A 14,673-nucleotide genomic window follows, 5' to 3' on the forward strand; every position below is an offset into this window, starting at 1 on the left:
CACAGTTAGCGGAATGGCGTCAAGTGCCGTAGTCAATATCCTTCCACTGTGCGCCGCAGCTGCTCAGTGGTTACGGGCCTCGAGTGCTAACGCGAACGACACGTGTCCTGTCACAGTCGCTGCGGTCGAATTTCAATGAAGCCGAGATGCTAGAGGCTCGGGTATTGCACTGTGTCATTTCACGTTAAAGAACGCCAGGTCCTCGAAATTATCCGGAGCGCTCCAGTATGTCGTCTTCCATACGTTGAAACGCTTTGGCACTTTGAAACCCATAAACAAACTTCTCCAATGAACCAGGTTTAACAGCGTCCTATCGGTTCTGTTGGGCTCTCCCAGGTTCAAAATCAGCAATATTCATCCGGGCCGGGCTCACTCGTACACAGACTCCAGAAGACATTGTCCAGCCTGGCTCACTCGAACTGAAAATCAATAACCTGCTAACTCGGACTCACTCGTATTCACCATAAAGCTACTCTGCCGGAATAACACAGACTGAGACGTTTCCTTCTGAGCCTGGATAGGTCGATGCAAGAGCGACTTGGCCGTTTCTATACGCCGAAAAGAACGAAAATACAGGTGATTTTTCGTATGTGCCTTCTGTTTCTTGGTCCCGTCTTTTGCGCTCTTCCTTCAAGTACCATGCATCTGAACCAACTTGCCGAGTCTGGCATCCTACTTCAGTACAGGTGGATTTCAGTCAAAAAACGAGCTGGTGCGTAGGTGCACATGAATAAAATTTGGGGTGCCTGCCAATCATTGAATGAAGGTCAGTGAGCAACAAACGGGAACGCAACTCATGTTCTTTTTTGTCGTGGTTTGAGCACTTTCTCTGGGATACAAAAACAGCGTGCGTGACAGCAGACACAGTCTTCACGTCAATGGGACAGCCAATCGGCTCAGTTGTCTGTTTGTTGCTGCTCACTCATGGATCATATTGTGGACGGGGGTGATGGGCAACTCTTCTGGCTGCGATCTGTTTCGATTCGAAGATTTAACTCCTTAGAATAAGACAATTTACGCAGATAGCTTAAATCGGTCTGCTAAACAAGGGGACAAGGAGCTTCGTCAATCCGTCATCGCACGTCATGACCTGGAGCACTTCTCAGTTTTTGTTTGAATGCGGGACACACTTTCAGTGTCGTAACGTTCAGTGCCAGAATTGCAATTTTTTCACTGTAGTGCGCGGCGTGGGCATGTCGCGGCACACCGCGGCAGCCGCGGTAACGATTGCGCCTCACGAAGCTCAAATCAGCGAATGGCCGCGTCCATGTGCTTATGATGTAACATGAATTTCACTGACGGCATCATTAATGGCGTCAGTGGAACAGCAAGTGATTTCTAGGTGACCTCAAAACATAACTGCAAGCTCCATGCGGCGTGATGCACTATAATATTCGGCTGACAAGTTCACAGGCCCCTCGTCTACCGATCCCCAGATTTCTCTGATCACGCTAAAAAAGTGTTGCGGAAGGCAACGCTTGAAAACCACCTTCATTACCCGGGCCGGGCTTCGTTTTTAAATAAAGTTATTATCTCTCTCTTTCTCTCATCTCGGTCAAGGCACACGCAGTTACTGACTGCAGACACGCTTTTATAATTAATGTATACATTGATCTCTTAATGATTACCATGTACTCTCCGAGTAGCTGGTAATGCTTTGCTGGCATTACATTGACCCACATATAAATGTCGATTACTTTCAGAAGGCTGAACGATGTTCCTGTGACATTCTAAGATGTTGCTGAAGCTCCGGAAGAATCGCGTTTAGAGGAAAATTATCTTTTGGCTTTGTTCAATACTTTCTGCAAATTGTTTCAGATCCTACAGAAAAAGAAGCAGTTGTCTACTACACTGACTACGAGAACTGTGTCGTCACTAGCGTGGAGTTCAGCGATCAATGTAAGTCATGATCAAAATAAGTGCACTTACGAGAGATGACCGGTTGGCTTCAATAATTGCGTTTTGCTGTGTGAAGGCATGGTGAAGCAAATGGCACAGGTATTGCTATATTTGCAGAAATGTACCATCGCTGGTTTACGGTCATGTAGAGCTTCCTCTGTGTTGGGCGAAATGCAAGAACGCCCGTGTGCTTAGATTTACGTACACGTTAAGAAACCCCTAGTAGTTGAAATCAATCTGGAGACCCCACTATGGCGTCCCTCACAATGATATCGTGGTTCCGACATGTAAAACGCCAGCAGCTATTATGGTATAGCTTCCTTTGTTCTGTTGTCTTGTCGGCAATTTCTCAGGATGCGTTCTGCTAACACTGTCTTTTATATAAACAGACAAGACCTGGAAGCTTAGGCCGGAGTAATATTTGATGGATGCAACCGCGTCGTAGGAATTACGTATTAAACAAGGGTTTTTTACTAGCAGAACTGTGAACTTGGCTTGTAAAAACAGAGCGGTATACTTTTGCCATGTGTCACTTTCCGACAAAGTCGCCCTCCATTTTACGTCACGTTTATGCGTGTTTACGGTAAATGTGCTTCTAGGTGCTCTCGCTTGTTATTGTCAATGTTTTTCAACATTTTATCTAAGTAATAACTGCCGCTAAGTTTAGCTTTGTTCAGCATGCTGTCCTTTGTCGCTTCAAAGCTGCAGAGTTTTTCAAGCTCGCTGAAGCTGGATTAGACCAAGGTCTTCAAAATCGTTCGTTATGCGGATATTTCCTTACAATGTATTCATTGTTTGCCGACTCAGCTAGATACAGAGGTTTCCATGTTGCCAAGATTTCAAGATCGAATGCCTTCCCTCCTGTGGACGTAACCCAAGAGCTTTCGAAAAGCGGCATTACCGGTTTTCTTTATCTGCGATTCATTTGTGAGATCGGCGTACCTGTTGGAACTACGATTCGCGAGAAAGCAAACCGCCCCTCCGAACAACTCAGCACAGTCTCAGTTACAGAAAAGGGGCTTTGCTAACGTGCGCTTTAAAAGTGCGCTGGAAAAATAAAACCGTGACCCCGTTCCGTGGAACCTAGTGATGCTTCCCAAAGCGAGTGGTTTTCGCAGCCTTGTTATCGCTTCTTCTTGCAAGGATCGATAGCGGATCGCATTCCAAGGGATTTCCGGAAAGGAACAAGCACAGAGCACTCTTCATCAACATACTCTTCATCAACTCTTCATCAAATACTTGTAAAACAAGTATTTGGTTGAATTGGTATATCTTGGGCTGCCCACACGTGCCAATTGATAAGATAAAACTGTATCAACGAGTTTTTGTTTTCCTTGTTTGTTATTTATGTCACATGGTTCACTGAGTGCATAACATATCATTGGAAACCCAAAATAAAAAAAAAAAAACTTTTGTTAGTTAGCACTCACCCCGTCTTTTCTACCTGTCTACAAACCATGTTTCCGTTTTTACTGAGTTGCGCTAAACGCTTAATGATCATGTTTAGAATGATTTGTACTTACTTAACAAAAGAAGTGTAATCAAAAGGCCAGTTCATTTAGCCGATCTGTACTGAAGTGTGCAGCAGTGGCAGGAATACTGTTGTAATACGTGCCATTTCGTTCCAATACAATTCTTCTTACCAGTTTGTGCCCTGTGGACTCGGAGACAAGTTAAAGATGCGGTTCCTCAGAACTGCATCGACTACTTCGTGGACATATGCGACAGCCCTGTGCCTGAGCACAGTCGTGACCTTTGTGTGGACGGCGAAGGCGACTACTAATTGCAGAGGTACTATGATATCCAAGCATCCAATAAAGAGACGTTTGTACAGCGTTGCCTACAGGGCCCTTATACAGCACTACTGTACAAACTCAAGGCTCGCACCTTCATACCAGTATATATAGGTTAAGGACGAATAAATAATATTCATAATGATGATGTGTCATGCTTCATTTGACGCATCGAAATTGTGAATTTGGGATATAAGAGGCCGTTAGAGCATTGCTCACACACGAACACCATATTGGGCCACTTACTGCAACAGCTTTCTTCCCCCTTAAGTGCGCCATAAGACGCCTGTTATATAAGTATGCGTCGCAGATCAACAGAATATATCAATCATGTTTGGAATACTGCACGTCAAATGATTACAAATAAACGTGGTTCTTAAAAGAATGAAGGCCTGCGTGACCTTGCAGTATGTCAACACGATGTGCTGCAGAGCATATTTATTATATTATATATATATTATATTAGTTATTATATTTGAGCATACTTATTACTTGTCTCTTCCAGTAATTGAAATTAGCGCCTATTGAATTTCAGGGTTTTTTAAATCCAGTTCAAGAGGAGGATAATGGTAATTACAAAAGTGCACGACGTACCTGCTGAACACTACGCAGGTGTTATTTCGCTTGACTCCAACATTTGGTTGCAGGCAGGCACGTAGCCAGGATTTTTTTTCGGGGAGGGTGCGGGGCAATGCCTATATGTTCGAAAGTCTTTCCATGGCAAAAAGAAAAAAAAAAGGTTGCCCGGGAATATATAAGGCTGGACGAATTTCGGGCGGGGGGGAGGCGGGGGGCCCGGCCCCCCTCCGGCCCAAGGGGGGGCAAGTGGGTGCGGGCCCTCCGCCCCCCTCCCCTTGCCTACGTGCCTGGTTGCAGGGACGAAGACGCGCAGTGACGAGTTTGCTATATTGCCGTGAAAGCGGGAAGGACTGTGTCGATTAATTACAGATCGACTACGCCTTCGGTAAAGCGACGTATGAAGAGCCACTGCCTGAGTCGTCGTGTGGTGGCGGAACGTCCGCGACTGCAGCCATTGACGCGACCGCTGTCCACCATGGACAAGTCTCCTCCTTGTTTTAACTTCGCTCTTCTCTTGATTCTCGTAGGGTCGGTCGTGATACTACGGTATGGCAGTGGTGCGGCTGAGCGCCTAGCTATTTCTTTTTGGTGATGCAATCCAGGACGTCTCTCTTATTATGCATTCCCATCATGGCCTTCGGTTTCGCCTTGGCCAGAAAAGGATGGCGATGTCGGCATGCTAGTGCATCTTCAGTGACGGTAGTAGAGTGCTGGTAAGGACGAGGACAAAATGATGCACAGCTGGCCTACTGACAATACTAATAACGTCGGCGTTTAATTCCTTCCCCAAACTGAACAGAATCACCTTCAGCGAATAGCGTAAACGTTGACGCGAACCACAATGTAACCAAAATAAAGTCTAGCAAAGTACAAAAGCCTGTAAAACAAGTCATATGCGGTGGCTCCACAATGGTCCTGAAGCCTGTCGCACGACTACATTACCTCCTGCATTGGCACTATTGGAGTTAGCCTAAATCATCTTATTCCGTAAAACTAGTTTCGTATGCTGTTGTAGGTGCAGGGTACTTCCGAGTAGACAGTTGGGGTGGTATTCTGTGAGTTTCCACTAAGTAGACAGCCCGTTTCAGCGTGCCTTAATAGGGCAGAGATCGAAGCCGGGATTCACTTTTGGGATTCACAATGCGTTGCCCTTCCGCACAAACTCATTTTTTTCAGCGAACGATAGCAGAGTGGGGCTGTTTACAAATGCCTGTGTTGTATTCGAGTGGCATAGAAAGCTTTGAAGGACACGTGGGAAGCCCTTTATGACGATTGTATATGCTGATCATTGTCGTACTGCTTTAGTATACATCCAGCTCTGTTTCGTCACATCACATGGGAATTAACTTTCACAGTATTAGAATAATGTATTTTTGGCCACAGTATTGTTTATAGCTTTGTCTTCGTTGCTTCATGTTCTTTTTAGTTATGTGCCCACTCGTTGTATCAACCCTGTTGCAGCCAAGCCTGCCAACAGCATTCGCAAATTTAAAAAAATTACGAGCCGCATGTGAACTTCACTGCGTGCCGCTAACGTTTTTACTACTGAAGAAATATATCGGAGGTGGTGAACGTAGTCATCACTAGTCAGAGTGACAGGGCCTGTAACGGTTATAACTGGGGCATGTGACAGGTTAGTAGATGTTGCAGCACTGCAGATATGCTGTAATTTTTAAGTCGTATAGAGCATACAAGTAAAATATTATTGTCTTGATTATGCTAGACGGTTTTGCGCTATAACGGTTTTGTGCTACGTCGTGGCCAGCGTATACACAAGCAGTAGGGTATAAAAATCTGGTTTCATAACATAGATTATATGCTTAAGTTATTGGCTAGTCATAGGTAGAACGTGTACCACCCAAACTATCTCCATAAATCACCTTAATGTTGCTCTTAGAGCATATGCCGCTTTGAAGCCTCGATATTCTTTGCATGCTTGTACGTGCGTGTGTTCTCGTTTATGGTATGATCATATATTAATACATTAAATGTAATTGCGGTATGTACTGCGGCGGGAAACACATGGTGTAATAATTATCGATTATTTATTTAGCGCAAGAATGTGGTGCTGTATCATTTCACTTTATTAACGCGATAGCGCTAAAAAGCGGGTTTCGCAGAAACGTCGGAGTCGACGTCGGTGTTGCGGGCTGTCAGCAAAAACTCGGCGTGGTCCGCAAGCGAAAAGTCCACATAGATGCAAATGCATAAATAATAAAAATCACCTTCGATTCGGCTGCGAATTGAACCCAAGCCTCGTGCGCGGCAGTCAGGCATCCTACCACAGAGCCGCAGCAATGCTTGAAATGGCTTCAGGAGCAAATAAAACCTGTACAGGATCCTGTAGTGCCAGGAGTTCCCATAACACATGTAATATTGCGTTGCAGGAATTCCACCAGGTGCCAAACCATGTGAACTGGCCAACGAGTGGGTGGTCGCGCACATATCGCGTGCATACACATGTAACTTGAAAACTACAGCGCAAAAGAATTTGTAACAATTGTGACCGGAGTTGTACGTGCCATATCTACGATTAGACTATTACGCAAGCTGTAAAGGGGGGCGAAGGAGATCTTGACCACCTCTGTTTCTTAACATGCACTTAAATCTGCGTTCACGGGCCTCTAGCATTTCCGCCTTCATAGAAAGTGCGACCGCCATCCCAAGGATGGAACCCAGCGACTTTCGGGCCAGCAGCCGAACACCACATTACCTGTACCGCCGCGACAGCGACAGCGCAAAGAAAACCACCCAACTTCAGCGATTTCGTAAGCAAACAACTCATTTTTCTGTATTACGTGCCATGTAGGAACTTAAGCCTTTCTGTTTTGAATGTGAAGACAATAGTATTGCAGCTCGATTCAAGTCAGCTGGTCAAGTTCAATACTTCCATCATCATTTACTTCAAATTACTTCAATGATCCCCAGTCGAAAATCACAACAGAATAGTACGACAGAAATTCTGTTGTCTTTCGTATTTTGGGACGCTGTAGTCTATTGTCTGTCCTGTAGTGAATTGTCTGTCCCGTAGCGAATTGTCTGTCCTGTATTGAATTGTCTGTCCTGTAGTGAATTGTCTGTCCTGTAGTGAATTGTCTGTCCTGCAGTGAATTGTCTGTCCTGTAGTGAATTGTCTGTCCTGTAGTGAATTGTCTGTTCTATAGTCAATTGTCTGTCCTGTAGTCTATTGTCTGTCCTGTAGTCTATTGTCTGTCCTCTGGTATGTCGTGCAGTCCAGTTGTCTGTCGCGTGGTCCACTAATCTGTCGTGCTGTCCAGTTGCCTGTCACATTATCCAGTTCTGTGTCACGTCATCCAGTTGTCTGTTGCATAGTCCAGTCGCATTTAGGGTGCTAGAGCCTTGTGGCCCTTAACTACTCCAAGATCATAACCTGTTCATGTAGTACGCAGTAATAAAATTCAGTTCCTCGGCAGGGCAAGCGGAAGCTTTGCAAGTTTCTTTTTACTAATAAAAAATTTATTCCTTTGTGGTAGGCAATGCAAATGAGCTTTTGAAATCGGACAAACCAGTCCAATCCTGATAAATTAACACTGCGTACTAAGAAATCTGGAGTGACAGCAATGCAGCTGACAACTAAGGGTAATTTACCAACAAACTTAATGATTTTGCAACAGACCCTTAATGCCTCAAGCTACACTGAGGTAGTCAATGGCCTCAGGATCAATAACTAAAAAAAAAGATGTTCTAAGTACTGTATTTGGACGTAATAGAGCAAAACAAATGAAAAGAAATTTCTTGCAGCTTCACTAGCAATAAGTTTATCTATGCAGGGCTGAGGGTAGCAACTGGATTTTAAAAATGCACACATCTGCACACTTTCCCATGCCATTTACATGGAACCTCTTAAGTGAAGTTGACACGTACTCATTTTTAAAACAAATTAGCACTTTAATAACTTCAAGGGCATAAAATTAATGAAAATGTCCATGAAAACCTAGCTGGATTAATAGTGCAGGTTGGCACATTCTTGTGCAAGGTACCGTTGCGGGGACTGGTGTTTCTTCTGGAGGTCCTGCAGGGGACACTTTTTCGCCTCGAGGTAAAGGTGTCTGCGAATATAAGAAGCAAGCACAAGTCTTATCTTCGACGAAAAAAAAAATATGCACATAAAAGGTACATCATACCAATTGAGTGGGAGGGCACGGGTGTCAAATAATCTCAAATTATATTACAGGTAACAACCCCTCATTTCCCCACCACTGCAGTCTGTCCTTGCTCGGTGGCATTCTCAACAAACATTAAAATGTAAACCAGGAAATTATATAGGTCACTCACAACACACAACAGCAGCACATTATTAATGTTCCAAGGTGCATTTTGTCTGTTTCAAGGTGTCTCAGCACAGAAAGTGCATAGGCTATTGCATTTTGGTGCTGTCGGCTGAAATGCAGAAGTACACGGCTGTGCATGGTTTGATCAGTGAAAAGGTTCAATTATATGCATGAACTTAAGAAACAGGTATGTACATCGATTATTGGCGAAGCACACTACAGACCTAGAAATCAAAAAGATGCTAGGCTTTCTACAGTTGGTGCTATGCACTCTGGAATGCCTAACCAGGATTGGTGAGCCCAATGACCCCCGTTGACCCATAGATGCCAACCATATGCACTGTTAAATGAAAATGCTACAGCCATAAAAGCCAAACATTACCAAAAAGCTGCGGCAGATGCGTATTACAGCAGTGTAACAATATTCTTGCTGTATTGACAAACACTGTAGACCTACCACTTAATGCATTAGCATTCACCATTGCAAACTTCGAGGCAGCGAAAGCCTTGCTAATGTTTGCAAGTATCGCTATAAAACAAGAAAGTAGACTTGGATGCGCAACCACGCAACCGAGCACCCAACGAACACCAGATGATGGCAAACCATATGTTGTCGGTTTCATTGAGTTGTGGTTAAGCACTTTTTTTTAAATTGTTGGTGTTTGTTAGGTGAAATATTGTCTGTAACTATTGCACCAGCACAAGATAAATGTAAAGGCACATTTACTGTGCACACTCTGCTGAACATCTGTCCGTTTTTGTCCTTAGCAGTGATTTGAATGTTGCTGAGGTGGGCAAAACATACGTTGCTGGGAAATCTCTCAACAATACAATACTACACTGAACGCCTTAAGGGCCCCCAAACCACCCTCCGATATCTTTTCAAACGTTTCAAGTAACACGCGCATCGTGTGCAGAATGCCGTCATGATCAACGATGCCACACATGGCAGCGCTACAAGCTGCGGGTGCACCACAAATTCCCAAGAAACAATTTCTTCACCTCTCCGGGCCCTTCCGGTTTGCCTAGTGACGTGTGTGACGTCGTGTGTTCAATCTGTGATGCGCCTATGCAGGCGATGCTGTGATTGGTCGAACAAGAACCTACGACTTCCGGTTAGTCTGCAAGCAGCTGCCCGCGCTTTGCTGTTCCTTCCGTCGTGTTGCCGGCGTGCGCGCGCTTGCGAATCGGCAACTGCAGCCAGTAATGCAACTGCCAAATCGCTAGCGTACAGGCACAGTCACGCCTAGCGGGCTGATAAGCTGTGCGGACTGAATCCGACAGTGTTTTGCGATGGCTTTCACGCATTGGTGTGCGGCGCTTGGCTGGAAAAGCGCCGACTGGAAAAACGAAAAGATGCGACACGTGTTACCTCGTGATGTCACCTTGCGAAATGCCTGGCTTGAGCGCATCGGAGTTACAGCACAATCAAAGCGCAACAGTGTTGTACGTGTTTGTGGGCGCCACTTCGCTGCTGAAGACTACCATTACAACCCACGCCTGCTGCAGGAGTTTGGCTCCGGTTTTCTACCACGTTGGCGATCCCTTGAAGGCGTGCGCGCGCAACACAGGGTCCATACCGGCATGATTCGTAGGAGCACGGGCCGGCACGGCAACAACAGCAGTTAGCCGAGAAGCACGGAGCTGACGGAGTCGCGGTCGCGGCAACGGACTGGAAGTGCATGCTGTTTTGAAGAGTGCGTCAGCTATGATGGTATGTCAAGTGAGACTGGAAGGGGCGTTCGGCGAGGAGGGCAAAGCGGCTTTGGGAGAGGAGACCAGCCGACGAGCGGAGGGTAGCGAAGGAAAGAGCGAAAGGATCGGTAGCCGCGTTTCGATCATCAAACACGTCTAACTCTGCTACTACAGCATCGTTTAGAAAATTTTTACGGCTACGTGTTCGTTGTAGACTCGTGCACAACTTCCCCACGACAACTAAATTTGGACGTCTGGGTGGTTTAGGGGCCCTTCAGATCTCGGCTATTCGCTAGAAAAGCAATGGCACTTTCTTATTCGCTCCCCTTAGGATCCACTACTCTCCTCAGAATGTGCTTGTGGTGAAGCAATGCGGCAATTCTGCGTCTATTACGACAATTCTTTTAAAACTCAACAAAGTCTATAAACACAATAGAACTACATCACATGGCTGGACAGTCGGCAGTAAGTGTGTCAAAAAAGTATAGAGGCTGACGACACAGTAGTTTTGAGACAAAGAAGCGGAGACATACAAAAATGTGTGGAATAATTGATGGTGTTTAACGTCCCAAAACACAATATGATTATGAGAGATGCCGTAGTGGAGGGCTCCGGAAATTTTGACCACCTGAGCGTTCTTCAACGTGCACCTAAATCTAAGTACACGGGCCTCAAAAATGTGTGGAATGACTCATGTTCAGGCACATGCAGATTGGTGAAGCCATCCAAGTAAAAAATGCATGCTTGCACTCATTTGAAAGGGTATAACCAGCAAGATTCATTTGTGATAGTTTAATCGAAGTGATTTGTTTTAGGCAAGATAAGCTAGTTTTATATTGAGCGTCCACCGTGTCCCTGGACGCTGGACCATAAGTCCACTTCACTGTGCCGCACACTTCTTTGGGACCATGGAAAGAGGCGGCAGCCACTTGGGTGCTAAGATCTTATGCTGCTTTGTGTTTTTCACGTTTTTACATGCTTCGGCTTTTTGAAGTGCCGCCAACAAAGTTTCAGATGGTTCACTTTGAAATATATAATTACATAATATAAGTACCTAAACACTGGTGATACACTTCTATTTTTATACGCAGCTCGCTTAATTGTGACTTTCGCAATTGTGCATCACAGTCGACTGCTGCTTAGGTATCTCACACTCTGTTCTTCGGCAGTGATGAATTGTTTGGGGGATCGCATCCCCAACTGAGCATGAGCACGCAGCATCCATGGGTTATCTTTAGGCCGCATCCCTTGGAACCATGTAGCAAGCATTGAGAATGACGAGTATACTGTGTCTTTGTCATACTTTACACGGATAGCCTGTATAATTAATGGAGAGAAAGTGGTGAATATCTCAAAGGATGGCGCCACCCTACGATTACTGTGATAAAGGCATCGCATGCAGCGTGGATGGTGAGAGTGCACATGGGGAATAATGTTTGACTGTGTAGCTTTAAGAAGGTTCTAGCTTGAAACGGTGGCAAGAAGACGATAGTATTGTTTATCGAGGATGGCCGAGTTGATGGAAGAAAGATGTCGAAGTGGGCGTGCCGCTGCTTTGTAAGCTGAAGCTTCCATCTGCGTAGCTAATCATTATTCTAAAGTGCTTTAATTTCTTGGTTTACGAATTATGTCTCATGCCTTCTTTCTCAAGGGATGTGCATGTTTTCGCATCAGAAACATGAGGAGAAGCGTTATCGAAGACAACTTCATTTTGCTTGGCAGTTCTAAATCACTATTCTAATCACTAAAAAACAAGCACATTTCTTGAAGACGGAGGCATATGATAACTTCCTAGTCAATTAGTAAACCAACAAATGAAAGTGCTTCAAAATTATTGAGCCTTAAATTCACAGGTGGAAGCCTCAGATGCAGAAGCACAAGCAACCTCGCTTCAACGTCTTTCTTTCACCATGTCGGCCACCCTCGGAGGGAGCAGTAATATTGTCTCCTTGCCTTCATTTCAAGCTAGAACCTTTTTAAAAGGCATGCAATCAATGAGATACCCCCACATGCCTCTCTCACCATCCACGCTTCATGTGATGCCTTGAGCAAAGTACTGCCAAAGCAGCACTGTCGTTTTAGATTTTTGCTGCTTTCACTTTTCGTTGTACAGGCTCTTCATGTAAATTATGACAAGGAAGCGGTACACTCACCATTCACAATGCTTATGCCGCATGCATCTAAGAAACGCGGCTGAAATACGACCCACGGATGTCGTGGCGCTCAGTAGGGAATGGAATTTCTGCGACAAAGTTCAGCTCTGCTGAAGAGACGAACATAAGATACCGAAGCAGCAGTCAGTTCCAAGGCACAATTGGTGTGAATCACATTTAAATGAGGTGCAAATAAAAACGAAGAAAACACCAATGAGCGCTTTCGTTGGTGTTTCCATGCTCTTTGCAATCGTCTCCTTGCCGAACCTGCTTCAGTAGCCTTTCGGCGACAGCAGAGAGCAATGTATTAGGGTAATCGGCCTTTTCGAGCTGGCCTACTTGCGCGTCAAAACTACGCTTCAAGGCATCAGGGCAGGACTTTTTCAGAGCACCACCCAGGCATAAGTTAATCGGAGGCAACTGTAAAATGAAAATTAAGCAACTGCCGCAAGAATTGACACTGCGTGAAAGGCCTCTCAACACAAAACAGGATAAGAAAAACTTAGCAGGAAAGGAAAATTTATTCACTATGACCATTACCTCAAAATGACACAAAACAAAGGTACTGAGCTAGTCACAACGTTGCAGAAGCAGTGCGATACTCCCTCATAGTGCAAACAAATGCAACTATAGCTGGTGCATTCATTTCAAGAGGCAAAGGAATTGATCAATTCTGGCATAATCTCGTTAGGCGTTTAACCTGCACTTCAAGGTCACTGTCCTAGTAACGCACTTGATCTAGGAAGGTGCAAAAGCCTACAGTCGTGCCAGAGGCTGACATGCAGCATCGAAATCATGCCTTCAAGACAGGCCTTATCATTGCAATCAATTAGCTTTCACTTTACATAATCATGGCGTGAATGAGTGAAACCCTCACATGTGCAATGGTAAAAACGTGACGGTATGATACAATTATCAGCATAGTCTCAGAAATGTAAATAAACAAACTGCACGCAACAGGCTGTTCGTACGCTTCAGTGAAGTGACCAGCGGGTTGTAGCGCGGAGCCGAACGCTCGTTGGGTGTGTATCATAGCAGAATTGTTGCACAACTTATCTGCTCCTCTAAAAAAGAAAAGGAAAGATACGAGAACATGCTGCTGTCGATCATTAGAAGACTAAAAAATGCGGGGTTAATTGCGGAAAAGCATCTCGCAATGCTGCTGACTGATGCTTACGAACTCAGATATCTCTTCAGCACACCATTTTACTTTATTTTCATTATGCGTATCGCCAAGGCTCACTCCACTCGGAACGAAAACGCACAATGAAGCTTTCCGTTACATTAAAGAAGAAAGCATACAGGCGTAGCTCACTTTTTCGTGATCCCGGTCCCAGTTGAGCATCGCCGAGTTTCCGCTGCACACGTCGGTTGTTGTTCGACTCACGCCTCCTCCATCCCTTCCTCAGTTTCTGCAGTCGGCGGACAATTTTGTCTTAACGGGGTGCTTACAAACAAGTGAAGTAATGCTGCAATACTCACGGCTCATGTGCAGTAAGTGGGTGCTGCCGTTTTCCTCGCCAGCCCGCAAGACTTCGTAGAGTTCTTTGTCAAAATCGTCGATATCCAGCGGGCGGAAACGACGAAGCGCACAAGAGAATTCACTGCTGCATACGATGAGGAAAACATTTCTGAACTTAACACTGCACAATGGATCTTGCTGAGCGTCGAGATCATCGAAAACACGCCGATCACGTTGCTGCGTGAAGAAACACAAAAGTGTGGAGCCATTTTTTTTTCTCCATGGGGCGCGGGAAAAAAAAAAAAAAAGGAAGAAGCGCAGCGCTACCTACCGCTTGTTAAAAGTAACAGCCGCAAACATGACAAATTGTTTTTAATGTTGTTGTTTAAATCATCATTATACTGTTAACTTTTCATCAACAGGAGCGAATAGCACGAGTGGTTTGTAATTTATAGGCACAAGTAACCGAAGTAATTATAAAACTAGGTGAGGAGGCCCGTCACCGCCGTCACTTTAAGGACAGCACTATGTTGACGGGGCAACAGCTGTTCGTAGTCGTTGCATACGCGATTGTACGATGATTGTTACAGCTGTCTTCGTACGGTACGCCGTTGTTCTGTTTGTGCAGCATAATCCCCGTGCTTAGCCCGAAGTTCCGAAAGAATGGTGGCTGTGTATGTTGCGCGTAATTCCCCAGCTGCTACCACCTGCATTCCTAAATCGAACGCAGCAGCAAGCATCAAACCAAAATGCAACGTCTGCGAAGCCGCAAATGTCATGCGTGTTTGTGTTGTGTTCGT

The 14,673-nt window shown here is 45.1% G+C and overlaps 1 long non-coding RNA gene across 1 annotated transcript; it reads right to left on the reverse strand.

The window, feature by feature from the left end:
- Positions 1-8,203: 8,203 nt before the first annotated feature.
- LOC119397833 (uncharacterized) lies at positions 8,204-14,446 on the reverse strand. Its single transcript, XR_005184622.2, has 3 exons — positions 13,894-14,446; positions 13,727-13,823; positions 8,204-8,341 (listed from the first exon to the last, which is right to left on the reverse strand). It is a non-coding gene; the product is annotated as an uncharacterized LOC119397833 (long non-coding RNA).
- Positions 14,447-14,673: the final 227 nt, after the last annotated feature.

Source organism: Rhipicephalus sanguineus, chromosome 6 (genome assembly GCF_013339695.2).
Source record: "Rhipicephalus sanguineus isolate Rsan-2018 chromosome 6, BIME_Rsan_1.4, whole genome shotgun sequence".
NCBI lineage: Eukaryota > Metazoa > Arthropoda > Arachnida > Ixodida > Ixodidae > Rhipicephalus > Rhipicephalus sanguineus.